We start from the raw sequence: 27,496 nt of genomic DNA, 5'->3' as shown, positions 1-27,496 counted from the left end.
GAGTCCAGAACCAGGGGTCACAGTCTAAGGATAAGGGGTAAGCCATTTAGGACAGAGATGAGGAGGAATTTCTTCACCCAGAGAGTGGTGAACCTGTGGAATTCTCTACCACACAAGGCAGTTGAGGCCAATTCATTAAATATATTCAAGAAGGAGTTAGATATATTTCTTAAGGCTAAAGGGATCAAGGGATATGGGGAGAAGGCAGGGACAGGATGAGTTTGGATGATCAGCCATGATCTCATTGAATGGCGGAGTAGGCTCGAGGGGCCGAATGGCCTACTCCTGCTCCTATCTTCTATGTTTCTATCACCAGAAGAGCCAATGGCGTGTGAAGTGCAGTGGAAGACAGGCTGATAACTTACGATGCAGCTATACTAATACCAAGGAGAAAAAAAAGACTTTCATTTCTCCAGCGCCTTTCACGACCATCGGGCGTCCCAAAGCGCTTTACAGCCAATGAAGTACTTTTTTTTTTGAAGTGCAGTCACTGTTGTAATATGGGAAACGCGGCAGCCAATTTGCGCACAGCAAGCTCCCACAAACAGCAATGTGATAATGACCAGATTGTCTGTTTTATTTAGTGACGTCGATTGAGGGATAAATATTGGCCCCAGGACCCTGGGGAGAACTCCAAATAGTGCTGTGAGATCTTTTACGTCCACCTGAGAGGGCAGTCGGGGCCTCGGTTTAACGTCTCATCTGAAAGACGGCACCTCCGACAGTGCAGCACTCCCTCAGCACTGCACTGGGAGTGTCAGCCTGGAATTTTTGTGCTCAAGTCTCTGGGGTGGGACTCGAACCCATGACTTTCTGACTCAGAGGCGACACTTCCTCACTTATTTCAGAGGAAAATAAACCACAAGAAAGCTCAAAGCAAGATACAGAATTTATGGGGGGTCTAAAAACATAGCCCCCTCCCAAGAACATTTGGTGTAGTTTCCAGAATTTGAGTCTACAACGAACATTTAGCTGTGCTTTAATCTAAAAGTATGGGGTATTTGTTTAACTTTATTGAAAACTATTGATAGAATTATTTTCTATCATGGGGGAAAATCTTAAAAGCCATTTAGGAGTGAAATCAGGAAGCACTTCTTCGCACAAAGGATAGTGGAAATCTGGAACTCTCACCTCCAAAAAAACTGTTGGGGGGGTGTGTCAATTGAAAATTTCATAAGAACATAACATAAGAAGTAGGAGCAGGAGTAGGCCATATGGCCCCTCGGGCCTGCTCCGCCATTCAATAGGATCATGGCTGATCCGAACCTAGACTCACGTCCACTTCCCTGCCCGCTCCCCGTAACCCCTAATTCCCTTATCAGCTAGGAAAATTTCAAAACTGAGATTGATAGATTTTTGTTAGACAAGGGTATTAAGGGATATGGAGCCAAGGTGGATAGATGGAGTTAAGATACAGATCAGCCATGATTTAACTGAATGATGGAACAGGCTCGAGGGGCTGAATGGCCTCCTCCTGTTCCTATGTACCTGCAGTTTAAAGGACTATCAGACAACCGTGTTTTACACTATTATCCCATGCCATAATTTCAAAGCCTATGGGGATCAACAAGAAAGGGCTAACCGTTGGAATTCTACAATAGCAAAATACTGCGGATGCTGGAATTCTATGCTGGGAGTCAGCCTGACGTTAAGCAGTGTACTCAGCTTTACTGTAACTGACCCTCGTGTAATTATAACTGTTCAGAGATAATGGTCCATTTGTAATAACGCTGTAATGAATGTAATTGGAACGTATGCTCTGCCGATTGTATCCTCCCTTCCAGTTTATACACTCTGCATTCCAATATCCTCGAAGCGAATTCCACGGCACCTCATTTACTCCGGGAAATCTCTTCCGAAGAGGACACGACCACGTTGTGGTGATGTGATATAATGGTGCTCGTTAGCAATCACAATAGTCTGAGACAGGGGGACATCACTCAGACTGAAGGCTGACTCAAGACCGTGGCAATGCTTGAGCTGCTTATCAGCATCATCTCAGCTCGGAGATCTCTTTGAAGAATGCATTAATCCTCACTCATTCTCCCCATCACCCCACACCAGCCACCCAGACTCTGCCACAGTCTACCTTTTATGGAAATTACCTTGATTGACGGCTGATGTCATCATCGATTAAAAGTTAGCAAGTGCCCTCTTCTTAAAGAGGCACAGCCAACAAACTGTAAATTAAATCAAAAAAATTTAAAGGAAACTTTACAAATCAAATTAAAATTTGGTTCTGGGCGTGTGACGAAGCACTCCAGTCCCGCCGATGCCCACAGGCCTCGAGCCTGCCGGCGGACACCGCGTGCTCCATCTCTGGGGATACCCGGGCGCGAACGTGGCCGCGGGAGAGAGGCAGGCAGTCGGGCCGAATCACTCCCCCCCGCCGCCACCCCTCGACTGCCTGGACCTGTTGATGGCCAGGCCCGGGAGCAGTCCTACGAGGAGGTCCTCGTCTGCCCGCCTGGGGCTCCCTTGCCGTGTCGGAGCTCCGAGTAGAGCGCTTGTTTTGGGAGTCTCGTATCGGGCATGAGGACGATGTGGCCCGTCCATCGGAGCTGATCGAGCGTGGTCAGAGCTTCGATGCTGGGGATGTTGGCCTGAGCAAGAACACTGACGTTGGTGCGCCTATCCTGCCAATGGATTTGCAGGATCTTGTGGAGGCAGCGTTGGTGGTACCTCTCCAGTGCTTTGAGGTGCCTGCTGTTCTACACGTGCGAGCCCAGGCAGCGAGTGACTGGCAGGCTAGCCGACCCCAGCCAGTCCTTGCCAGAAGCGTGCAAGCTTCCCAGTAGGGGTCTTGGATAGTGATAAGGAGCAGGAACCCTGGCCGGTATTTCGCCTTCCTAACCCCGGGACACTGTCACTAATCGTAACATCCGTATCGCTACTTTTGACCAATATTGTGCTAACTCAACATGGACCAGGGAGTGAAGCTGGAACCATCGTGTCCTCTGCGTTTACCAGCTCAGGGAACCCTCTGTGTTACCCGCAACAATTAAATGTACTTGTAACATCATTTATAATGTATCATAAAGTAGCGGTTGTGGGGGTAGTTTTATATTGCCACCGACAGATAACAAGGTATAGAATAGAGGAATCTAATGTCCCATGACTCACATAATCCGAACTCTGGGGATAGAGGCTTTTATGTCACTGCCTGTTATAAAGAAATCGAACAACTTGTGCATGTTAGTGTGCAATGTATTAAATTCTCTGGGCTATCAGTAGGACAGTTTGTGTAGTGTTAAATTTTTGAAGACCAGGACCTCAAGCCCAGCACCAAGCTCATGGTCTACAGAGCAGCAGTGATACCCGCCCTGCTGTATGCCTCAGAGACATGGACCATGTACAGCAGGCACCTCAAAGCACTGGAGAGGTAACACCAACGCTGCCTCCGCAAGATCCTGCAAATCCATTGGCAGGATAGGCGCACCAACGTTAGTGTTCTTGCTCAGGCCAACATCCCCAGCATCGAAGCTTTGACCACGCTCAATCAGCTCCGATGGACGGGCCACATTGTCCACATGCCCGATACGAGACTCCCAAAACAAGCGCTCTACTCGGAGCTCCGACACAGCAAGAGTGCCCCAGGTGAGCAGAGGAAACGCTTCAAGGACACCCTCAAAGCCTCCTTGAAAAAGTGTAACATCCCCACCGACACCTGGGAATCCCTGGCCCAAGACTGCACAAAGTGGAGGAGAAGCATCCGGGAAGGCGCCAAACACCTCGAGTCTCTTCGCCAGGAACAAGCGGAAGCCAAGCGCAGGCAGCGCAAGTCAACCCAAGCACCCCACCCACCCGCTCCTTCAACCACCGTCTGCCCCACCTGTGACAGAGACTGTAGGTCCCGCATTGGACTAATCAGTCACCTGAGAACTCATTTTTATTATGGAAGCAAGTCATCCTCGGTTCCGAGGAACTCCATAAGAAGAGATGAAACCTTTGTTTAAGGCTGGAAGATGACCATATATCCACGATACATCACATACTAGTCAATGTCTTCTGGCGTTGCACGCGGGGGGTGGCGGGGGGGGGTTGCGGTGGGGGGGGCGGAAGGGTAATTTTAACAGTGGGAAATGGTGTAAAGTGGGAGACATCCATTAGCCGCCCATTATACACCTGGCCTGATTTCCTTTTCCACTGAAGTCAATGAAAGGGAAAATCGGGCGCGGTGTAGAATGGGCGGAAAATCCGATATCGCCCAAAGCTCCCCCACAGGGAGTCAAGACCAAGTGTAGTCTTCAGGTGTAGCGGCGGTTAGAGGGAGGGGGGATGATCGGATTAAGGTGCACAGATGTAATCCAGCACCCATTTTCAAGTCATAAATTCTGTCGTTATTTTTTATATAACGCTTTGATTTTATATTATTATTAACTATAGCTAAATAGTGAAACTGACGGCAATGTGGAAGACAGAAGTGAAGGATTGATTGGAGCATTGAGGTACAGGCGGAGGAGCCGGGAGACGCAAAGCCAAGGTACTACAGTGCAACAACTGGCGGGATGGTGCAACTGCAGCCTGACGTTTCCGTTATAAATGTGAGGATAAGAATTTGTAATGGAAACAAAGTTGGCACAAAAGTATGAGTAAAACAGGAGGTAAGTTTTATATAGACAGGAATTGTGTGAAAAGTAAGATTTGTGATATATTCTAGCTAGTGTTTGGTGTCGTACACTTCATGTAATATTTTTACGTAAAGCTTCTTTGTCACGCTTAATCATAAGCAAATTTATTCTACCACATCCAATTGGCTCATTCTTCCCATCTGATTGCCTCCCAGCCCAAGTACCCCTGGTCCTCACAACCATTCTCTCGCACTATGCGGCAGTGGCACGGTAGCACAGTGGTTATGTTACTGGACTAGTAATCCAGAGATACGCATTCAAATCCCACCATGGCAGCTGGGGAATTTCAATTCAAAATAATTAAGTAAATCTGGAACGTAGTATCAGTGACCATGTTGTAAAAACCCATCTGGTTCATAAATGTGAAAGGAAATCTGTGATCCTTACCTATCTGTGCCTCCAGATCCACATGTGTTGACTCTTAACTACCCCTTTGAAATGGCCTAGCAAGTTGTATTCAAGAAGGTGGCTCACCACCATCTTCTAGCGGGCAATTAGTAATGAGCAATAACTGCTTGCCAGCGATGTCCACATCCAGTGAATGAATAAAGGGGGGGGGGGGAAGGGCCATATCGAAGCAATTGAATAACTACAAGCTAGCTGCGATTGTAGGAAAATATTGTAAAACAATGGTTCTTATAATTAGGATCATTTACATTTCCTACCTCCTGCACTCAGATGCAAAATCAATCTGAGAAATGCTGTGTTTCATCTCCCTCCCTCTCTCCAGTCCCACAACTTCTTAATTGACATGTCAATCAAACAAAGCCAGAGTTCTGGTTCGCAACCTGAACTATGAAGTGAACAAACCATTCATTCTCAAGAAGGCAGAGATACTTGCACCTTCCAGTTCAAACGTTGCATCGCTTAAAAGGCAACAGATCACAACCCACCAAGTAGGGAATCTACCAGTGAACAAGAAGCATGTTTAAAGAGAGAGTAATCGAGTCATTTCTTCTGACTTGACCTTAACCTCTCCTTGATGGGGATATCCTGGGATTTGAAGTTTCTGCTAATCTAGAGGCAAATGTCCCTCAGCTTTCAATTGATCTCAATTTACAGAATTGGGCTTTGTGATGATCGAATATGATGGCACGTCAGACCCAGGAAAGCATAGGTTTTGTTGTCAAACCACCTATAAAGAAAGACTTGCCTTTCATGACCACCAGAAGTCCCAAAGTGCTTTACAGCCAATGAAGTGAGGCCACAGCTGGAGTACTGTGTGCAGTTCTGGTCGCCTCACTATAGGAAGGATGTGATTGCTTTGGAGAGGGTGCAGAGAAGATTCACCACTGGGTTGGAGCGCCTCAGCTATGAAGAGAGGCTGGACAGGCTGGGGTTGTTTTCCTTGGAGCAGAGAAGGCTGAGGGGGGACCCGATTGAGGTGTACAAAATGATGAGGGGCATAGATAGGGTAGATAAAGAGGAACTTTTCCCCTTAGTGGGGGGGTCAATAACAAGGGGGCATAGATTCAGGGTAAGGGGCAGGAGATTTAGAGGGGATTTGAGGAGGAACTTTTTCACCCAGAGGGTGGTTGGAATGTGGAACTCAATGCCTGAAAGGGTGGTAGAGGCAGGAACCCTCACAACATTCAAGAAGCATTTGGATGAGCACTTGACATGCCATTGCATACAAGGCTATGGACCAAATGCTGGAAAATGGGATTAGACTGGACAGGGATGGATGGGCGGCACAGACACGATGGGCCGAAGGGCCTCTTTCTGTGCTGTAAAAACTCTATGACTCTATGAAGTACTATTTTGAAGTGTAGTCACTGTTGTAATGTGGGAAACACAGCAGCCAATTTGCGCACAGCAAGCTCCCACAAACAGCAATGTGATAATGACCAGATAATCTGTTTTTGTTATGTTGGTTGAGGGATAAAGATTGGCCAGAACATTGGGGAATAACTCCCCTGCTCTTCTTTGAAATAGTGGCCGCAGGATCTTTTACATCCACCCGAGAGGGCAGACAGGGACCTCAGTTTAACGTCTCATCTGAAAGACGGCACCTCTGACAGTGCAGCGCTCCCTCAGCACTGCACAGGGAGTGTCAGCCTAGCTTTTTGTGCTCGAGTCTCTGGAGTGGGGACTTGAACCTACAACCTTCTGACCCAGAGGCGAGGGTGCTGCCCACTGAGCCACAGCTGACACTGTCGCTGACGCTCTACAGTAGCTTGACCGGATGCAACGATCCCAGAGACTCCCTAAACCCACGGTATCAATCCGCTGGGGAATAGGCTGGGTGCAGGGCAGTGATCAGGGGAATCAGTGACTGCCGAGTCTGATCTCAGCTCCCAAGACCCGCTTTTAGATGAGAATTTAAAAATCGAGAGAAAAAAACAGACTGAAACCTAAACAGGCATTTGCCACTGAAAAATTCATGAGTATTTTTTTTAATTTCTTTCGCCCCACTTCTGGGTGGATGTTGTGCTTCCTGGTGCTGAGCAATGTCACTGCTGGAGAATGGAGCATGTTCCCACATTTGACACCTGTCGGGTTTAATTTCCTGTGAGTTATTTTTAGCGCAACAATTAATGTGTATTCTCAGAGTCACTAAGCTGTTTATTTTAAATCGATTCACATCTGCGTTAAGATAGCACTGACAGGAATTTCTATGAATGCATTAATCAGTGGACTAAAAATAGCTCGCAGAGGATATAAAGCTCAGTAGAGTCAGTATCAAGCACTCCCAGGTTAGTTCTAAGCACAGATTAGATTTAGAGTACAGCTCTCTCTATACTGTTAGAATAGCAGGCAGTGCCTTAACACAGAATGAAAAGAAATGAAAGACTTGCATCTGTAATCACACCGTTCAATGAATTTTTTTTGAACTGCACCCACTGTTGTAATGTGGGAAACGCGGCAGTCAATTTGCGCACAGCAAGCTCCCGCAAACAGCAGTGCGATAAATGACCAGATCATCTGCTTTTTTTGGTGGTGTTTCTTTAAAAGAAAGACTTGCATTTCTATAGCGCCTTTCACGACCACCGGACGTCCCAAAGTGCTTTACAGCCAATTAAGTACTTTTTTTTTTAAGTGTAGTCGCTGTTATAATGTAGGAAACGCAGCAGCCAATTTGTGCACAGTAAGATCCCACAAACAGCAATGACCAGATCATGTTTTAGTGATGTTGATTGAGGGATAAATATTGGCCCAGGACACCGGGGATAACTCCCCTGCTCTTCTTCAAAATAGTGCCATGGGATCTTTTACATCCACCTGAGAGGGCAGACGGGGCCTCGGTTTAATGTCTCATCCGAAAGGCGGCACCTCAGACACTGCAGTACTCCCTCAGCACTGCCTCTCCGACAGTGCGGCGCTCCCTCAGCACTGCCCCTCCGACAGTGCGGCGCTCCCTCAGTACTGCCCCTCCGACAGTGCAGCACTCCCTCAGCACTGCCCCTCTGACAGTGCAGCACTCCCTCAGCACTGCCCCTCTGACAGTGCAGCACTCCCTCAGCACTGCCCCTCCGACAGTGCAGCACTCCCTCAGTACTGCCCCTCTGACAGTGCAGCACTCCCTCAGTACTGCCCTTCCGACAGTGCGGCGCTCCCTCAGCACTGCCCCTCCGACAGTGCGGCGCTCCCTCAGTACTGCCCCTCTGACAGTGCAGCACTCCCTCAGTACTGCCCCTCCGACAGTGCGGCGCTCCCTCAGTACTGCCCCTCCGACAGTGCGGCGCTCCCTCAGTACTGCCCCTCTGACAGTGCAGCACTCCCTCAGTACTGCCCCTCCGACAGTGCGGCACTCCCTCAGCACTGCCCCTCTGACAGTGCGGCGCTCCCTCAGTACTGCCCCTCTGACAGTGCAGCACTCCCTCAGCACTGCCCCTCCGACAGTGCGGCGCTCCCTCGGTACTGCCCCTCCGACAGTGCAGCGCTCCCTCAGTACTGCCCCTCCGACAGTGCGCTGCTCCCTCAGCACTGCCCCTCCGACAGTGCAGCACTCCCTCGGTACTGCCCCTCCGACAGTGCAGCGCTCCCTCGGTACTGCCCCTCTGACAGTGCAGCACTCCCTCAGCACTGCACTGGAAGTGTCAGCCTAGATCTTTGTGCTCGAGTCTCTGGAGCGGGACTTGAATCCACAACCTCCTGACTCCGAGGCGCGTCGCGGCTAAGGCAGGAATACTGCCCCGGACACCAGGAAAGCTCCCCTGGCCTTCTTCGAATAGTGCCATCGAATCTTGTTTGTACACCTGAATAGACGTCACACCTCTGAGAGTACAACACTCCTTTAGTGCAAGTCCACAGTGGGAATTGAACCCACAACCTCCCTTAGCGCGACATTTCCCTTTCCCACACTAGCCACTGATGTTAGCTGTGGGAGATTGCCAACTTCATGCCAATCAGTACAGAATTATTGGGCGGGGGAGTGAAGGGAGGTTCTGGTATGGACAATATTAACTGTAGAATGGGAGGGGGAGTTGTGTGTCGGGACTAATTAAGGGACATTAATACCCACAAGGAACTCAGTTTAAACTGCATTGTGTCTTTTTAGTTTCAAACCCAGGCTCAAGAGGTTGATGTTGTATCTTCACGCTCTTCCCTTGGAAACAGTAGGGGGAAAGGATTCACGGGCTGATTAACAGTCCGTAATGTGAATGCTCCTTCCGTGACCAACCGATTGGGGGGGGTTGCGCGGTTAGTCCTAAACGGCAGGAAGGTTTTATGATCTCCCACAACCCATACAATGAGGGGCCGGGGGGGGTGGTCAGCCACACCCACGAGTCAACCCACATTTGAGAGCCAGAGCTCTGGTCTCCCCTCGCTGGGGCTGTCTGGAGCAGAATTCGAACCCCCCCAACCACCTTCACAGGCAGGAATGCTAACCAATAAGCAATGGCTCACTCCAGTTCAGGAACTGATAGTACTTCTAATTGTGTTGCATAATTAAGATTTTAGTATGGTATCAGTATAATAATTGACTAAACTATAATCCCTTTATCAAACGCTCTGCTGTATCGGACCTAAGTTGAGACAAGTGCAGAATATTTAATGGTACAACACTTGACTTCCTGCATGCTTCCCCCCTTTCATTATTTTTTCCCGTAATTTGCGGCCTATTTAAAATACATTTCAAGCCTTTTAACTCTGGGGCCAGGGTTCAAATCCAGCTTAGACTTATGGGATGAAAGTCTTGCCTGTCTGCTGACTGTGAAGATCCTATGCGAAATGAGTTTGAGCATTCGTAGTCCAGATCCTTGTGGACATGGGCTTAGAGCAGATAACTGCTCCTAATTTGCCACTAAATTGGCAGTCTCACTCAGAGATGCTGGTGCAGGAAATAGAAAAATTGTCACACTGGTGCAGTCGGGTTGTGGCAGAGCAGAGAGATTCAATTCGGCATCTCACTGTGCTATACCAGATCTGGGAGCATCAGCAAGTACTGAAATTAAATCTCGCTAAAATGAAATAATGCTGACACAGGGTTTCTGAAATGGATAACATTCAGTCCTCCAGCACTAACCTTAAAGTTATTAAAAATAGAAATCAAAATAATGCTTTTCAATTTTATCTTAATTCCCAGCTCGATAAACATTTTAACTTAGAAATTACTGCTGTAATATTAACAGCGTAATGTTTTTTCCCTGTTCGTTACTTTAACTCAGGCTTTAACCTGCTTACTTTAAACAGGTTAACAAGTCCACTAAATTACCAGATAGCAGATCGTCATGCAAATGATGTTAAGCACTCATCTGTTAATATCACCAAGTGTTAGCTTGGCTCAGTTGGTAGAATTCTCAGCTCTGGGTCAGAACGCTATTGGTTTAAAACTTACTTCACGACTTTGAGCATATAATCCATGATTCAGTGCAGTACTGAGGGAGTTCTCCTGGTGCCCTACCCAACAGCGTCGGCCATGGCTCAGTCAGCAGCACGCTAACCTCTCGTGTCACTGAAGGTTGTGGGTTCAAGTCCCACTCCAGGTAGACCTTGAGTAATGGTGCGTAATCAAGACTGGCACTTTAACACAATACTGAGGGAGTGCTGCACTGTCAGAGGTGCTGTCTTTCGGATGAGATGTTAAACTGAGGCTCTGTCTGCCCTCTCAAGTTGATGTAAAATATCCCATGGCACTATTTGAAGAAGAGCAGGGGAGTTCTCTCCAGTGTTCTGGGCCAATATTTATCACTAAACCAGATTATCTGGTAATTTATTTCATTGCTGTTTGTGGGAGCTTGCTGTGCGCAAATTGGCTGCTGTGTTTCCTACACTGCAACAGTGATTCCACTTCACAAAGGACTTCATTGGCTGCAAAGCGCTTTGGGATGTCCTGAGGTTGTGAAAGGCGCTATAGAAATGCAAGTCTTTTTTCTTTCAACATTTATCCTTCAATCAACACCACTAAAACCAATTAAACTGGTCATTTCGCTCATTGCTCTTTGTGGGATCTTGCTGTGTGCAAATCGGCTGCCTACATTATAACAGCGACAACACTTCAAAAGCAATTCACCGGCTGTGAAGGACTTTGGGACATCCTGGAGGAGGTGAAAGGCGTTACATAAATGCAAGGTGATTCTTCCAACAGTAGTTTCCAGGCTTATTTTACTGAGATTTAATTTCATTAAAGTCCATTAAAAAAATGAAATTAAAGTCACGACCAGGATTCACACAATTAACAGAAATAAAGTGTACCAATATTTATTGACAGGCTGGCTGCAAGGGCACTCAGTGCACGGGGCCTAATATAACTCGATGAAACTGCTTTGGCAATGAATCATAGAATGGTTACAGCACAGAAGGAGGCCATTCGGCCCTTCGAGCCCATGCCGGCTCTCTGCAAGAGCATTTCAACTAGTCCCACTCCCCCAGCCCTTTCCCCGTAGCCTTGCACATTTTTTTATAGAATCATAGAATGGATGAGCTCCAGTGAAAAGGGTCGCTGTCTCTGAAGAAATACAAATCTTGGCTCTATTCATGCTATTTATTTCCCCCCGCCCGACCTTTCCATTTTCTCCCCCTCTCTCTCCTGAAGGCGTTGACTCTTCCTCAGCGGTGTCAGCTGTGGCTCAGTTGGCAACACACTCATCTCTGAATCAGATAGGTCGTGGGTTCAAGTCCCACTCCAGGGACTTGAACACAAAAATCTAAGCTGACACTCCCAGTGTGGTACTGAAGGAGTGCTGCACTGTCAGAGGTGCCGTCTTTCAGATGAGACTTTAAACCGAGGCCCCCCGTCTGCTCTCTCAGGTGGATGTAAACAGATCCCACGGCCACTATTCGAAGAAGTGTAGGGGGAGTTCTCCCCGGTGTCCTCGCCAATATTTCTCCCTCAGTCAACAACATTAAAACCTGATGATCTGGTCATTATCACATTGCGGTTTGTGGGAGCTTGCTGTGTGCAAATTGGCTGCTGCGTTTCCTACATTACAACAGTGACCACACTTCAAAAAAGTACTTCATTGGCTGTGAAGCACTGTGGGAGGTTGTGAAAGGTGCTGTATAAATTATAAATCTTTCTTTCTTTCCTGGGGTATGTTTCTGGGCTCTGCCAGCACCTGCCTTGCTGAAACACCGCATTGTTCGCGCGTTAGGCCCAGGCAGTGATTTCATTGCAGCCTGGTTGATCAGGTGTGGGTAGGCTGCCCCAGCTAATCCCCATTCCTGTCCTCGGAACTCACCCACAGGGAATCACCGCCTAGCGATCTGGCACTTGTATCCCCTCACTAGGCCGAAGAGGCTGGGGTCAATGCTAACACCCCCTACACTCAAGGTGCTGAGGCCAGTTTTAATGACACTACTTAGGACAAATTGGGGGCCAATCCTTGTGCTTTCCTGGTATGGCTCAGTTCCACGTTAGGCACTGTACTGATAGTATTACTGTATTGAACCCATTAATACAATGTACTGACTGTATTAATAATAGATATTATTGTATTCATCTTATTAATAATGACTACGACACTACCCTATTATACCATATTTTCCCTACGTTACCACATTGACTACATGTTAAAAGTAATCAGTCCGTAAGGGTGACCTCGAGCTTCCGGTCGCCTGTCACTTTAATTCTCCGCTCCACTCCCACTCTGACCTCTCTGCCCTCGGCCTCTTGCATTGTTCCAATGAAGCTCAACGTAAGCTCGAGGAACAGCACCTCATCTTTCGATTAGGCACTTTACAGCCTTCTGGACTCAACATCGAGTTCAACATTTTCAGACAATAACCTCGGCCCCTATTTTTTCACACGGCAGCTGTTGCTGATTCTGCCATCCCCATTTGCAACATTTAATCTCTCCTGCCTCCGACCCGAGCACAGACCCTCCCTTTTGTTCTTTCCTCCCCTCTTCCCCCTTTCCCCGCCTCTGCACCTGCTTAAAACCTGTTACATCTCTAACTTTTTCCAGTTCTGACGAAGGGTCTTCGACCTGAAACGTTAACTCTGTTTCTCTCTCCACGGATGCTGCCCTGGCCTGCTGAGTGTCTCCAGCGTTTCCTGTTGTTATTTCAGATTTCCAGCATCCGCAGTATTTTGCTATTTTATTTGTTCAAAGTGCTTCGTTGGCTGCGAAGCGCTTTGGGACGTCCTGAGGTCGTGAAAGGCGCTGGAGAAACACAAGTTCTTTCCTTTATGGGGAACGTCACAGCTGAAGCTAGGCCTGTTCTCGCCTGACATCCAGCCACATCCACAATCCAGTAAGGGCAATGGATAGCGAACAGGAACCAAAATCCTGGCTTATTTTTCTCATCCTTTTCCTTTTTTTTTTACTATATACTGACAGCATTATTACTGATAAACTGATCATATTAATAAACCATTAATATAGCAGGCTGAATATTAGTTATAAACAATGACACTTTTCTAATATATACAATGACTTTTGCATTGATTATAATATACTGAATATCTCATTGAAACTTATAAAATTCTAATAGGACTAGACAGACTAGATGCAGGAAGGCTGTTCCCGATGGTGGGGGAGTCCAGAACCAGGGGTCACAGTCTAAGGATAAGGGGTAAGCCATTTAGGACTGAGATGAGGAGGAATTTCTTCACCCAGAGAGTGGTGAACCTGTGGAATTCTCTACCACAGAAGACAGTTGAGGCCAATTCATTAAATATATTCAAGGAGGAGTTAGATATATTTCTTAAGGCTAGGGGGATCAAGGAATATGGGGAGAAAGCAGGGACAGGGTACTGAGTTTGGATGATCAGCCATGATCGCATTGAATGGCGGAGCAGGCTCGAGGGGCCGAATGGCCTACTCCTGCTCCTATCTTCTATGTTTCTATGAGAGTAACATGCTCTTGCAATGGTTTAATGGGTAATGGCTTCACTGAGTGTTGTACTGAGCCAGGTTTGTGCTGAGATAACTGATGCCAGCTAGGGTGGCGATGATAGGGGCACAAAACTGGCTTTAGTCAGACAGATTTAAAAAAAACACGAGTCCAACTGCAATTCCGCATTAATCTAGAGTTAGCCAGTCGAGTCTTGAAAGAATTGTACTGTACTAAACAAGTGCCAACAGAATGCTGACACAATCAGTATTCGTTTATTAAATCTGCCCTCCTGAGTTTAAAAAGAAATTTCTCCTCTTCACCCTGTGTGTCATTACCTGGCTGAAAGGATAGGCGAACGGCCAGGCTTCAGGGCCACTGCTCGTAGCAAACTTTGCACCTACTCACCAGTCCAGGGACTCGAGCACAGAATCTAGCCTGACACTCCCAGTGCAGTACCGAGGGAGCGCTGCACCATCGGAGGTGCCGTCTTTCAGATGAGACATTGGGGGAAAGATTCGGTTGCTTTGCGCCTCCTGTTTGCGCCCTATCCGTTCGTGCCCCGCGGCGCTGCGTCGCCGGCGGTGACGCCCCGGCCGCGATCTTCGGTCGCGCCCCCCTGGCTTACTGCTGGACGCTATGTGCCCCCTGCGGGGTGGCGCTAATTAAAGGCGAGGTGCCGGGCGGCCATTTTTGCTGCTGGCCGCCTACCAGCACCCCCCCACCCGCGGAGTGCCGGCTGCGCTCCATGAGCCCGGCACTTCTCTTGAGTGCCAGGCTCTTTTGCCGGCACTCCCAGTTCCTGGTGGCCCAGCTGGGCCCCGGGTCATGCTGCGCAAGGCCCCTCCCCTTTAAGAAGAGGAGGAAGGCCTGCAGTACCGCGACACGTAGCGCAGCAATATTCCCTCGTAGTGCCCCCAAGAGGGAGGCGGGGCACTTCTAGTAGCGCCCCGCTTCCCTCTTGGGGTGCTACCGATGAATTTCGGCGGTGGGGGCGTTAATTTTTCCGGGGCGCCAAAAGTAGCACCCCGGCGAAGTTAGCGCCCCAAAGGGGGCGCGACTCAATTTTTTCCCCCATTAATTCGAGGCCCCGTCTGCCCGCTCAGGTGGACGAAAAGATCCCGCGGCACTATTGCAAAGAAGAGTAGGCGAGTTCTCCCCGGTGTCCTGGGCCAACATTTATCCCTCAACCAACAACACTAAATAACTGATTATCTGGTCATCAGCACATTGCTGTTTGTGGGAGCTTGCTGTGCGCAAATTGGCTGCCGCGTTTGTTACATTAGAACAGTGACTACACTTCAATAAAGTACTTCACTGGTTGTAAAGTGCTTTGGGGCCTCCTGGGACCATGAAAGGTGCTATAGAAATGCAAGTCTTTCTTGTTTTTTTTAAACTCTCCCTTCCTGTTGGTGCTCTCCTCTGCTCCTCGCCTATCCCTGGAACCCACTGTGCATCAGCTGTAGAAACAACATGAGCACTTGTATAAGCGACGGATTTGGGATTGATTACACGGAGCAGAGGGGAAAGGACAGGCCCAGCTCTCAGTCTAACTCGCTTTGTGGCACATCACAACAGACTTCCCCCCCACCCCGGAGGTAGAATTTTAATGAGAAGTTATATCTCTGAAGGTCACTACGGCAGCCTATCCTGGAGTCAATACAACAACTGGTGGGGTGGGGGGTGTGGGGATGGGGGGGAAGTAAAGGCCCTAAAGGGCAGATTAATCTAGATTTAGCAATCGCTAGGAGTATTTGTAATATTAACCAGAACATCCATCAAAAAATAACAATGGCATTGCAGCAGGGCTGGTTACTCATTCCTCTTATCAACCTATTTCTCAAAACTGTACATGAACCACTACTCGTGATTTAAAAAGGAGTCTCAGTAATGAGACATTCCCACTTTAAAAGGGTCCTGATAAGGTGATGGCCTCTTTAAAAGGGGTCCTGATGGAGTGACTCTCTCTTTAACAGGGGTCCTCAGGGAGACATCACCTCTTCAATAAGGGCTCTTATAAGCAAAACTCTCTTTCAAAGGGGCCCTGATGGGGATTTCACCTTTCAAAGGCATCCTATTCAAACCATGTCCTCTTTAAAAGGCCCCTGATAGGGAGACTCTCTCTTTGAAAGGGGTCCTGATGGTGAGACTCCCTATTTAAAAAGGGGATTCAATAGAGAGATTCCCCCTTAGGGAGACACTACTAGTTCAAAAGGGGTTCTAATGGCGACATTCTATTTGAAAGGGGTCTTGAGCACAGCTGCCAAGGCCCTAAGCTCTGCAATTCCCTCCTTAAACCTCCCCACCTCTCTATCTCTCCTTTAAGTCGTTCCTTAAACCGTACCTCTTTGACCAAGCTTTTGGTCACCTGTCCTAATATCTCCTTATGTGGCTCAGTGTCAAATTTTGTCTGATAATCTCTCCTGTGAAGAGCCGTGGGACATTTTACTACGTTAAAGGCACTAGATAAATGCAAGTTGTTGTTGTTGTTTTCTCTCTCTCGCTCTCTTTCTTTGTCTTATATACCAAACATCCCCCTCTCTCTCCCAGGGCTGGATGAAGCCGTGACTTCACTTTCCAATTTTTACCATCTCTGGTCTGTACAGACCTGCTCCCGACATTGAGGGAGGTCGCCAGCCAGGAAATTACAAGTTACAATCGTGATTTGGAAGCAGGTTTCCATGCGCAGCTGTGATTAACATCCCCCCCACCCCCCCCCCCCGGTGCTCTGAAACTCGGCCCTGCAAAGTTAATGCGGCTAATTCAGAAGACAGGGGCTCGACACATGAAGAACCACTTCAGTGAGAGGCAGTCTAAATGGGTTTATCGTGAGTGGGCACAGTAGTGTAGTGGCTACATTGCAGGACTGGTAATCCAGGTGGCTCTGCACTAATAATTCAGTTTAAGAACATGAGTTTGTAATCCCACCACGGCAGTTTGAGAAGTTGTACTTCAACTGAAAACAAATCTGGAAATAAAAAATAGGTCTTGATAAAAAAGTAACCAATTGTGGTAAAAAAAACAACTGGTTTACTTTAGAGAAGGAAATCTGTCATCCTTACCTGGTCTGGCCTAACTTGCATTTATATCGCACCTTTAATGTGCCAACAAAGTCCCAAAGTGCTTCTCAGGAACGTTATCAGCAATCTTCCCTTTAAGCCAGGTGGCCGTGCAGCGCTCCGGGGGTCCCGCGCAGCCGGCTTTTAAGTAGAAAAACCGCGCATGTGTGGTGACATGAATCAACTGAGCGGCCTGCGGGTGGCACTGTCCAGGGAGAGTATAAATACTCGGGCACGGGCCCAGCTTGCGCAGGACATTCTTAACAGGAACTAGTGAAGGACACAACTAGACCTCCATGTTGTAAAACAGTTGATTAAAGCTTTGTTTAACACTTAGACCAAGTGCCTAGTAGTTTTCTTACGTCATGTGGTATTTTGAATGGGCCGCGCAGACCCTTCGAGGGGCCACCCCACAAAAATATTACAGGGAATGTTGGTTATCAGACACTGAGTCACATAAAGAGATATTAGGAGAGGTGACCAAAAGTTTGGGAAGAGGTAGGATTTAAAGGAGGAGAGGCGGAGAGGTTTAGGGAGGGAATTGCAGAGCTTAGGGCCCAGGCAGCTGAAGGCACGGCCACCAATGGTGGAGCGATGAAGTTTGGGGGGGTGCAAGAGGCCAGAATTGGAGGAGCGCGGAGCTCTCGGAGGGTTGTAGGGCTGGACAGTCAGAAAATCTAGTTCTATATGGACCTACGATTCTGCCTTTGGGATAACAATGTACAAGCATGGAGGTGGTGCATTGTCATCAGATTCCCGCCACCCCCTCCCCACCCTCCCCCCCCCCAACTACAGAAGTGTTAACTGTAAATGCACCTTGAGAGAGAGAGAGAGACTCCAACAGTTTAGCTTGACCATGTGCTGAGGGAAGGAACATAGGGTGGGCTGAGGTGTGGAGCCTAAAGAGGGAACAAAAGGATACATTTTCCAATTTTGTGGAATCTTGAGAAATTTCACAAGCACTGCCTGACATAAGAAAACTACTAGGCACTTGGTCTAAGCGTTAAGCAAAGCTTTAATCAACTGTTTTACAACATGGAGGTCTAGTTGTGTCCTTCACTAGTTCCTGTTAAGAATGTCCCGCACAAGCTGGGCCCGTGCCCGAGTATTTATACTCTCCCTGGACAGCGCCACCAGCAGGCCACTCAGTATTATTTCATAAGTCTTTCTTTCATGAATGACTGATTCACAGAAACATAGAAACATAGAAGATAGGAGCAGGAGTAGGCCATTCGGCCCTTCGAGCCTGCTCCGCCATTCAATGAGATCATGGCTGATCATCCAAATTCAGTACCCTGTCCCTGCCTTCTCCCCATATCCCTTGATCCCTTTAGCTTTAAGAAATATATCCAACTCCTTCTTGAATATATTTAATGAACTGGCCTCCACCGCCCTCTGTGGCAGAGAATTCCACAGGTTCACCACTCTCTGGGTGAAGAAATTCCTCCTCATTTCAGTCCTAAATGGCTTACCCCTTATCCTTAGACTATGACCCCTGGTTCTGGACTCCCCGGCCATCGGAAACATCCTTCCTGCATCTAGTCTGTCCAGGCATGACAGAATTTTATAGGTTTCGATGAGATCCCCTCTCAATCTTCTAAACTCCAGTGAGTATAAGCCCAATCGACACAATCTCTCCTCATACGTCATTCCTGCCATCCCAGGTATCAGCCTGGTGAATCTTCGCTGCACTCCTTCCATGGCAAGAATGTCCTTCCTCAGATAAGGCGACCAAAACTGCACACAATACTCAAGGTGCGGTCTCACCAAGGCCCTGTACAACTGCAGCAAGACATCCTTGTTCCTGTACTCGAACCCTCTTGCTACGAAGGCCAACATACCATTTGCCTTCTTAACCGCCTGCTGCACCTGCATGCTTACCTTCAGCGACTGGTGCACAAGAACACCCAGCTCTCTTTGCACTTCCCTTTCTCCCAATCTATTGCCATTCAAATAATAATCTGCCTTCCTGTTTTTGCCACCAAAGTGGATAACCTCACATTTATCCACATTATAGTGCATTTGCCATGTTTCTGCCCAATCACCCAACCTGTCCAAATCGTACTGGAGTTTCACGACATCCTCCTCACAGCATACCTCCCACCAAGCTTTGTGTCGTCTGCAAATTTGGAGATATTACATCCAATTCCCTCATCCAGATCACTAATGTATATTGTGAACAGCTGGGGTCCTAGGACCGATCCTTGTGGTACCCCACTAGTCACTGCCTGCCACTCGGAAAATGACCCGTTTATTCCAACTCTCTGCTTTCTATCCGCCAACCAGTTCTCTATCCAAGTCAATACCTTGCCCCCAATCCCATGTGCCTTAATTTTGCACGCTAATCTCTTATGCGGGATCTTATCAAAAGCCTTCTGAAAGTCCAAATACACCACATCCACTGGTTCTCCCTTATCTATTTTACCAGTTACATCCTCAAAAAATTCCAGTAGATTAGTCAAGCACGATTTACCTTTTGTAAATCCATGTTGACTTTGTCCGATCCTGTCGCTGCTTTCCAAGTGCTCTGCTATTACATCTTTTATAATGGACTCTAGCATTTTCCCCGCTACTGATGTCAGGCTTACCGGTCTATAATTCCCCGCTTTTTCTCTACCACCTTTTTTGAATAGTGGGGTAACATTAGCTACCCTCCAATCCATGGGTACTGTTCCAGAGTCTATCGAGTTCTGGAAGATGACCAGCAATGTATCTACTATTTCTAGGGCCACTTCCTTAAGTACCCTAGGATATAGATTATCAGGCCCTGGGGATTTATCGTCCTTCAGTCCCATCAATTTTCCTAACACCATTTCCCTACAAATACTGATTTCTTTCAGTTCCACCCTTTCATCAGACCCTATGTTCCCCGGCATCTCTGGGAGGTTATTTGTGTCCTCCTTTGTGAAGACAGAACCAAAATATGTATTTAGTTGGTCTGCCATTTCTTTGTTCCCCATTATAAATTCCCCTGATTCTGACTGCAAGGGACCTACGCTTGACTTCACCAATCTTTTTCTCTTCACATAGCTATAAAAGCTTTTACAGTCAGTTTTTATGTTCCCTGTAAGCTTACTCTCATATTCTATTTTCCCCTTCTTAATTAATCCCTTTGTCCTCCTTTGTTGAATCCTAAACTGCTCCCATTCCTCAGGATGATTGCTTTTTCTGGCCAATTTATATGTCCTCTCCTTGGATCTTATGCTATCCCATATTCCCCTTGTTAGCCACGGTTGAGTCACCTTTTTTGTTTTATTTTTATGCCAAACTGGGATGAACAAATTCTGTAGTTCATCCATTCAGTCTTTGAAGTTTGCCATTGCCTATCCACCGTTAACCCTTTGAGTGACATTCTCCAATCAATCCTACCCAACTCGCTCCTCAGACCATCGTAGTTTCCTTTATTTAAATTTAGGACCCTAGTCTCTAAGTCAACTACTTCATTCTCCATCTTAATGAAGAATTCGATCATATTATGATCGCTCCGACCCAAGGGGCCTTGTACAACAAGATTGCTGATTAATCCTTTCTCGTTACGTAATACCCAGTCTAAGATGGCCTGATCTCTTGGTTGGTTCCTCGACATGTTGGTCCAGGAAACCATCCCGTAAACACTCCAGGAATTCCTCCTCCACAGTATTGTCACTGATTTGGTTAGCCCGTCATGTCACTGCCCGTGATTTTCCATTCACTGGAGAGAAAATTATGGGCAGTGAGGCACAATTTTCCGACATTATATAGAGCCTACAGCACAGGAACAGACCATTCGACATTTTTTTTGCTCCACACAAGCCTCCTTCCATCTCTCTCAATCAGCATATTCCTTTCTCCCTCGTGTGCTTAACTAGCTCCCAGCGGAAAAGGCTCCAGACTGGAAGTGTGCAGTCGGAAAAATTACCCTAAATTAATTTTATAAAAAAGGAGTCATACTATACGTTAGAAAAACCTGTTGGGGCTCAGCGTTCCTTGCGCGGCTCTTTACGAGCGTGCAGTTTAAACCTTCCCGTGAAATGTATTTTATTTATGGTACGGTGATGATAATTTCACTGCCCCCCTGATGTGTAGTGAAATCAAAAAATTATAATTGACTGCATTAAATTATTATCTGACAGCTGCACTGCATTTCTTAAACAACTCTAAACCCCCCCCCCCCACCCCCCCAAAATAAACCATCATCACTAATCGCAGCACATACTAAACTGGAGACGGTTCGACCCATTGCTTTCCAATTGTTGAACAAGTAAATTCCATTTTTGTTATGCGGGATTGTGAGATTCTTACTGGCATTTTGAGATGCCATAATTAAGCCCCCTAGTACATCGTGACAGATTCAGGGTATTTCTTGGCTCTGTTACATGGGATTAGCTGTACCGGCATTTTGGGAATTCCATGTTGTAATTCCCTCCGTTTTTCCCATGACAAAAACAAAAGCATTTCAAAATCACGAGGGGTCTGGACTGAGTAGATAGAGAGAAACTGCTCCCATTTGGCGGAAGGATCGAGAACCAGAGGACACAGATTTAAGGTGATTGGCAGAAGAACCAAAGGCGACATGAGGAAAAACTTTTTTTTACGCAGCAAGTGGTTAGGATCTGGAATGCACTGCCTGAGAGGGTGGTGGAGGCAGACTCAATCGTGGCTTTCAAAAGGGAATTGGATAAGTACCTGAAGGAAAAAGATTTGCAGGGCTACGGGGAAAGGGCGGGGGAGTGGGACTAGCTGAAGTGCTCTTGCAGAGAACCGGCACGGACTCGACAGGCTGAATGGCCTCCTTCTGTGCTGTAACCATTCTGTGAGTGGCCTAGGAAGTTACAGGTGGCTCAGATCATTACCGTAGAAAAACTATTACAAAGAAAGGTCACCAGTGAATAACTCACCAGCGACAAGAGAGTTACAGCAGTTTGTTCACCGCCTAATTATACCACTCAATACTGCATTGAGGAGAAAGGGTTTCCAGAGCATGTGGAAGCGCCGTATTGATCTAACTCCTGATCATACTAAAGCCAAGATCCATCCTCAGGAGATCATCTCACACCACTTGGGCTTGTGTAGTGGATGCAAAGCCAGGTTCACTTCATTCTGATGCTAGGATAGATCCCAACCTCTTGTCTACTTTCTCCTAATGTTCAACATTCAGCATCTCACCAAGCTATTCCCTCTGTTGCCAGGCAGAAAATGAGGTGAAGTCAGCATTATAACTCAGGTCTGCTGGCTAAGCCTCATATTCTATAGATAGCAGCCTCAGTCATGTATACAGTATCATGCTTAGAAACTCATAAAGGCACAAGGTCTGCAGGCTCTCAAACAGGTTAGAACACCCACCCATGTTAACATTAAGATTTTCAGTTTAATCTGCAGACATGCAGTCCTTGGTGGAATCTCAAGAGCAACACTTGAATTATTGGTTGTAAATAGCCTACATGTAAAGTACTTTCCTTGTAGTGTCTACTGAGGGGTCAGTGGATATCACTCACGCCTGGGTCAGAAGGTCGTGGGTTCAAGTCCCACTCCAGAGACTTGAGCACAAAAATCCAGACTGACATTCCAGTGCAGTACTGAGGGAGTGCTGCACTGTCGGAGATGCTCTCTTTCAAATGAGATGTTAAACCGAGGCCCCGTCTGCTCTCTCAGGTGGACGTAAAAGATCCCATGGCCACTATGGTGGGGCAAAGGAAGTGGGGGATGGACAAACGGTACAATGTCTTCATGTACCTGTGTGTAAATTTGGGATATATATTAGTTAAAAATAAATTACACACAAAAAAGTATCTGGGGAACAGTGAACTGTTTTCAGATACAACCATCCATCACCCACAGGTATCACCCACAGGTAATAGCCACAGGTATCACCCACAGGTAACACCCACAGGTACCACCCACAGGTATCACCCACAGGTAACACCCACAGGTATCACCCACAGGATCACCCACAGGTAACACCCACAGGTATCACCCACAGGATCACCCACAGGTAACACCCACAGGTATCACCCACAGGTAACACCCACAGGTAACACCCACAGGAATCACCCACAGGTATCACCCACAGGTAATACCCACAGGTATCACCCACAGGATCACCCACAGGTAACACCCAAAGGGATCACCCACAGGTATCACCCACAGGTAACACCCACAGGTATCACCCACAGGATCACCCACATGTAACACCCACAGGTATCGTGCCTGCTGATTTACCAGTCACTATATCACTTGCCACTTCCATCAATTAATTAACATTGTTTATCATGGTACATTCACATGGTTGACTAAGTGCCATTGCTTTGCCTCTATTTATATTCAGAGGTGAAATTGTGGGAAACGGAGAGTTAGCCAAGGGGAGAGGTAGAGAGAGAGAGGAGGGGGGAAAGAGAAGATGGAGAAAGAGAGCGTGAGAGAAGGAAGATAAAGGAGGGAGGGTAGGAGACAGAATTTGACCTAGTACATCACAGGCTAAAGTTCATGTTAAATAATATTGGACATTACCTGCATTTGAAGCTCTCTGGTAGGTTTCACAGCTTAGAATGGTTTGTTTTGGTGTTACTGCGGTATCCCAGTGAGAATGTTAATAAGATAAGGAATGGTTCCTGCCCCACATAGTGTGTACGATTCCGCCAGTGAACCAGGGGTCATTCTGTACCAGGTCGCCTCCTATAAAATGCACCCAGCTCAAGTATTCCCCAGCTCACACCTACACACTCAGCCATTGCTACCTACTGGGGAGGGACGTGCACAGTGACATTTCAGAAGAGACGAGATTACTCCTAACCATCTTAACGAGTGTAGGATTATCACCAAATTGATGTTAGAGTGGCTTTCTAAATTGACATGTTAGGCCTCATTCACTAAAGCTTAAGTTAAAACAGCGAAACCATCAGAGGAATTTAAAGCTTTAACCCTGATTTTCAAATATATGGGCAAAAGCAGTTTTCTCACATTGGGTTTCCCTGAATATTTATGAGTCCATATTTAAAGATCGCACTGTTCCCCGAGGACGAGGCTGAGATCCCAAGATCCTACCACTGTAGCTTTAAGAGGTTTCATGGATCCCGTTCTCTGATGGCTGGGAACAACGTCCAACACCACACCGTTCTCTGGTCACTCTCTATCCTGCTGATCCCTTCAAATCTGTATTATCTGTCTGGGTATGTTTAAGTTACAAGGAAGGCCTCGATGGTTTGACCTAATCTTGGGTAGGTAAAAACACAAACACGCACACACACACACACACACATGTATAAACATATACACAATGCACTGATTCTAAACATGAATCAAGAAATAACAAAAACAATTAACTGAAACCTCCCAGCTTAAAAATACTAACAAGGCTTTTCCCAGTCCTCTGAAATCCCTTCCTCGAGGCTATTTACACAGAGGTAAGGCATTATATAATACATATTCAGAACATTGCGTTTTACAAGCATTGCATCTACTCCACAGAGGAAAGGATGGAAGCCAGTTATTTATTTATTTGTGTGTGTAAAGGTTCGAGATGGTTGGAAATTGCACCGTTACCTTCTGCAAGTCACATCCTGGAAGATCCAGCGAGCGTGGCTCCGATGTCTGGACTGCTGAGATTGACGGTGGGGAGGACTTTTGGTTGGTGAGCTGGTCTCGCACGGTCGGTGGAAGTCAGTCTGTCTCGGTGCAGGAGTCTCTCTCCCTCTCTCTCTCCCCCTTTAGCGGATTTGCCTTACACCCGGGCTACTGCCGCTCTTGCTCAGGAACAAGGAGTGGAATAAAAATGCTAGCGTCATCAGCATCGGGAGTGTTGAGATGATCAATCCATCGCAGACCCCCCCAACACAAAAAAAAACAGCACTTGTTTTAACATTTATACACACACATACACGCACCCACAGAATAAACAACAGTAGGGGGGGAAATACACACACAATAATGCACACAAAAAAACAACCCGAGCCTGCTTCCTTTCCTCCCCCCACCCTCCTCTGACAACCAAATGAGGAGAGAGGTTTCCTTGTGGTCGGGGAAGACACTGTGCAGGAACTGACCAGGGTGCTGAATTCGCCAGAAGTGGACTCCGCGGTCTAGAGAAATGTGCTCAGAAACGTGGGGAGGGGGGCGGAGGGGGGGGAGAAAGATCTTAAAATAGAAGCAATTATGTTATTCAGACTCGTTTCGTTTTGTTAAAGATAATTTAAATCCTGGCGTTTTAATTAAGGGCGGTCTGGGGTTATTTATATGGCTCTGGGTTTTTTTTTGTATGTGTTTACTGTGCCTTTAGGCTGTTGCAAGGATTTTATACTGGAAGGATAGCCGCAGATTCCACCGTCCAGTCCACATGTCATTTTTTTTTGTTTAAGGGGATTGTCCTCGCTGTATTTGTCCACACGCATGATTATACCATCTGAATCTATTCAATTAACGCTGCAATCCGTTCCCTGCAGCCAGCGGTGCAAATACACAAATATTTCATCTATGGTCAGTCACTATTTACTGTCGTTTATCTGGTGTGCCCCAATAGCTATTCAACATAAACATAAGAAATAGGAGCCATTCGGCCCTTCGAGCCTGCTCCACCATTCAATAAGGTCATGGCTGATCTTCTACCTCATCTCTACCTTCCCGCACTATTCCGTATCCCTTAATTCCCTTAGTATCCAAACATCTATCGATCTCCGTCTTGAATATATTCTGTGCACTGGTGCACAACTGAATTTAATCGGTACTTGATAAACCCACCAGACTGTACTAGAAGGAACATCCTCTGATGTTTCTAGAAATTCCGAAGAAAATTATTTCATCAAGCTCATAGGAATCAGGCCTGGGTCACTAGGGGTTTTGAGGACAAAAGTATCATCCAGTTCCACTATAAGAATTAGGAGCAGGAGTCGGCCACACGGCCCCTCGAGCCTGCTCCGCCATTCAATAAGATCATGGCTGATCTTCGACCTCAACTCCACTTTCCCGCCCGATCTCCATATCCCTTGATTCCCCTAAAGTCCAAAAATCTATCGATCTCAGCCTTGAATATACTCAACGACGGAGCCTCCACAGCCCTCTGGGGCAGAGAATTCCAAAGATTCACAACCCTCTGAGTGAAGAAATTCCTCCTCATCTCAGTCTTAAATGGCTGACCCCTTATCCTGAGACTATGCCCCCTAGTTCTAGACTCTCTGCTCAGTCAATCCCCCTCAGAATCTTATATGTTTCGATGAGATCACCTCTCATTTTTCTAAACGCCAGAGAGTACAGGCCCATTCTACTCAATCTCTCCTCATAGGACAACCCTCTCATCCCAGGAATCAGTCTAGTGAACCTATTTTGCTCCGCCTCTAGGCAAGGAGACCAAAACTGTGCACAAGAGTACATGTATATGCTTACTTAGGTCCCTCACTTTTGGCATATATGATAAACAGATATAACCTACATGGATATGCTGTATATCTCACCGCTGACATTTTCTTTATGATGGTTGTTGCAGATTCCAAGGCACTATTGGAAGGAGAGAAACGACTTCTCCCAGTGTCCCGGCCAACAGTCATCACTCAATAAACACCACCAAAAAGCAGATTATGTGGTTATGTGTTCATTTGCTGTTTTTGTGGGATCTTGCTGTGTTCAGGCTAGCTGCTGCATTTGCCTACATACAAACTGTGACTGCACTTCAAAAGTAATCTACTTGGGATGTCATTAGGATGTGATGAGCTGCTATATAAATGCTAGTTCTTTCTTTCTCATTCTATGATAGTGATGGTCTCTTTCAAACAGGAAGTCACAGTGGAGACTCTTGCAATGTAACATAGGTGACACTGTTCTATAAGCAATCTCACTTATATGGTTTATGTCCATGCAAAGTGGTTTCAGCTGCACGTCAATACAAGATAGGAAAGCAGGGTGAAAAAAAATCCCTCCTACCATGACACCCATGGAATTGCTGACACTCAATGTAAAAGCCAGCTGAAGAAGTCTCGCCTGAAGAATCAGGATCTTCAATCTGGTGTGTCCGAGATCCACTCTTCGCTCCATGGGAGCTCATTCCAAGCAAAAATAGGTCTTGTCAGTCATCAAAGAACTCACTGCAGAAAACGAGGTGCTACTTTGCCTGTTTCGATATTGAAGGACAAACATGTACAAGGCGTGCTGTTCAGGTGTGTGAAGTCACTCAAATCATATATGGTCAAGAGGTGTGACACACGTCCAAGAAGTAATCGCGAATCCCTTTGGCTTCACACCCACTGCAATATAACTGTTGCCAGTGGAAAACTAAGTTTAAAAAAAATCCCAGTGGTCCTTAGCATCTATTGAAACAAACTTTTAATCCTTTTAATGTCCGCAGAGAACTGGTGGGACATTCAGATGCCAGTGAGCGAAGTTCTGCACATCCGTGCCACCCGGCATTAATATATTGCATTAACTCGCCAAGGCTTCTTTGGCAGCACCTCCCAAACCCGTGACCTCTACCGCCTAGAAGGACAAGGGCAGCTCCCCTCCAAGTCACTTGGAAATATATCAGCCATTTCTTCATCGTCACTGGGTCAAAATCCTGGAACTCCCTCCCTAACAGCGCTGTGGGAGCACCTTCACCACACGGACTGCAGCGGTTCAAGAAGGCGG

At 46.9% G+C, this 27,496-nt stretch overlaps 1 protein-coding gene across 1 annotated transcript in view; it reads right to left on the bottom strand.

Moving 5' to 3' along the window:
- tmem266 (transmembrane protein 266) overlaps positions 1–24,937 on the bottom strand; it is a 148,228-nt gene extending 123,291 nt beyond the window's left edge. The window contains exon 1 of the mRNA XM_085972319.1: positions 24,431–24,937. The gene's annotated coding sequence lies outside the window, so the exon portion shown is untranslated. The remainder of the gene's footprint in view (positions 1–24,430) is intronic.
- Between the last annotated feature and the right edge of the window lie 2,559 nt (positions 24,938–27,496).

The sequence above is a fragment of the Somniosus microcephalus genome, chromosome 32 (assembly GCF_052327205.1).
Source record: "Somniosus microcephalus isolate GS21.2 chromosome 32, FLI_Smic_1.0, whole genome shotgun sequence".
NCBI classification, from domain to species: Eukaryota; Metazoa; Chordata; class Chondrichthyes; order Squaliformes; family Somniosidae; genus Somniosus; species Somniosus microcephalus.
The sequence above is the reverse complement of the archived record's forward strand: the minus strand, read 5'-3'. Positions and strand labels throughout refer to the sequence as shown.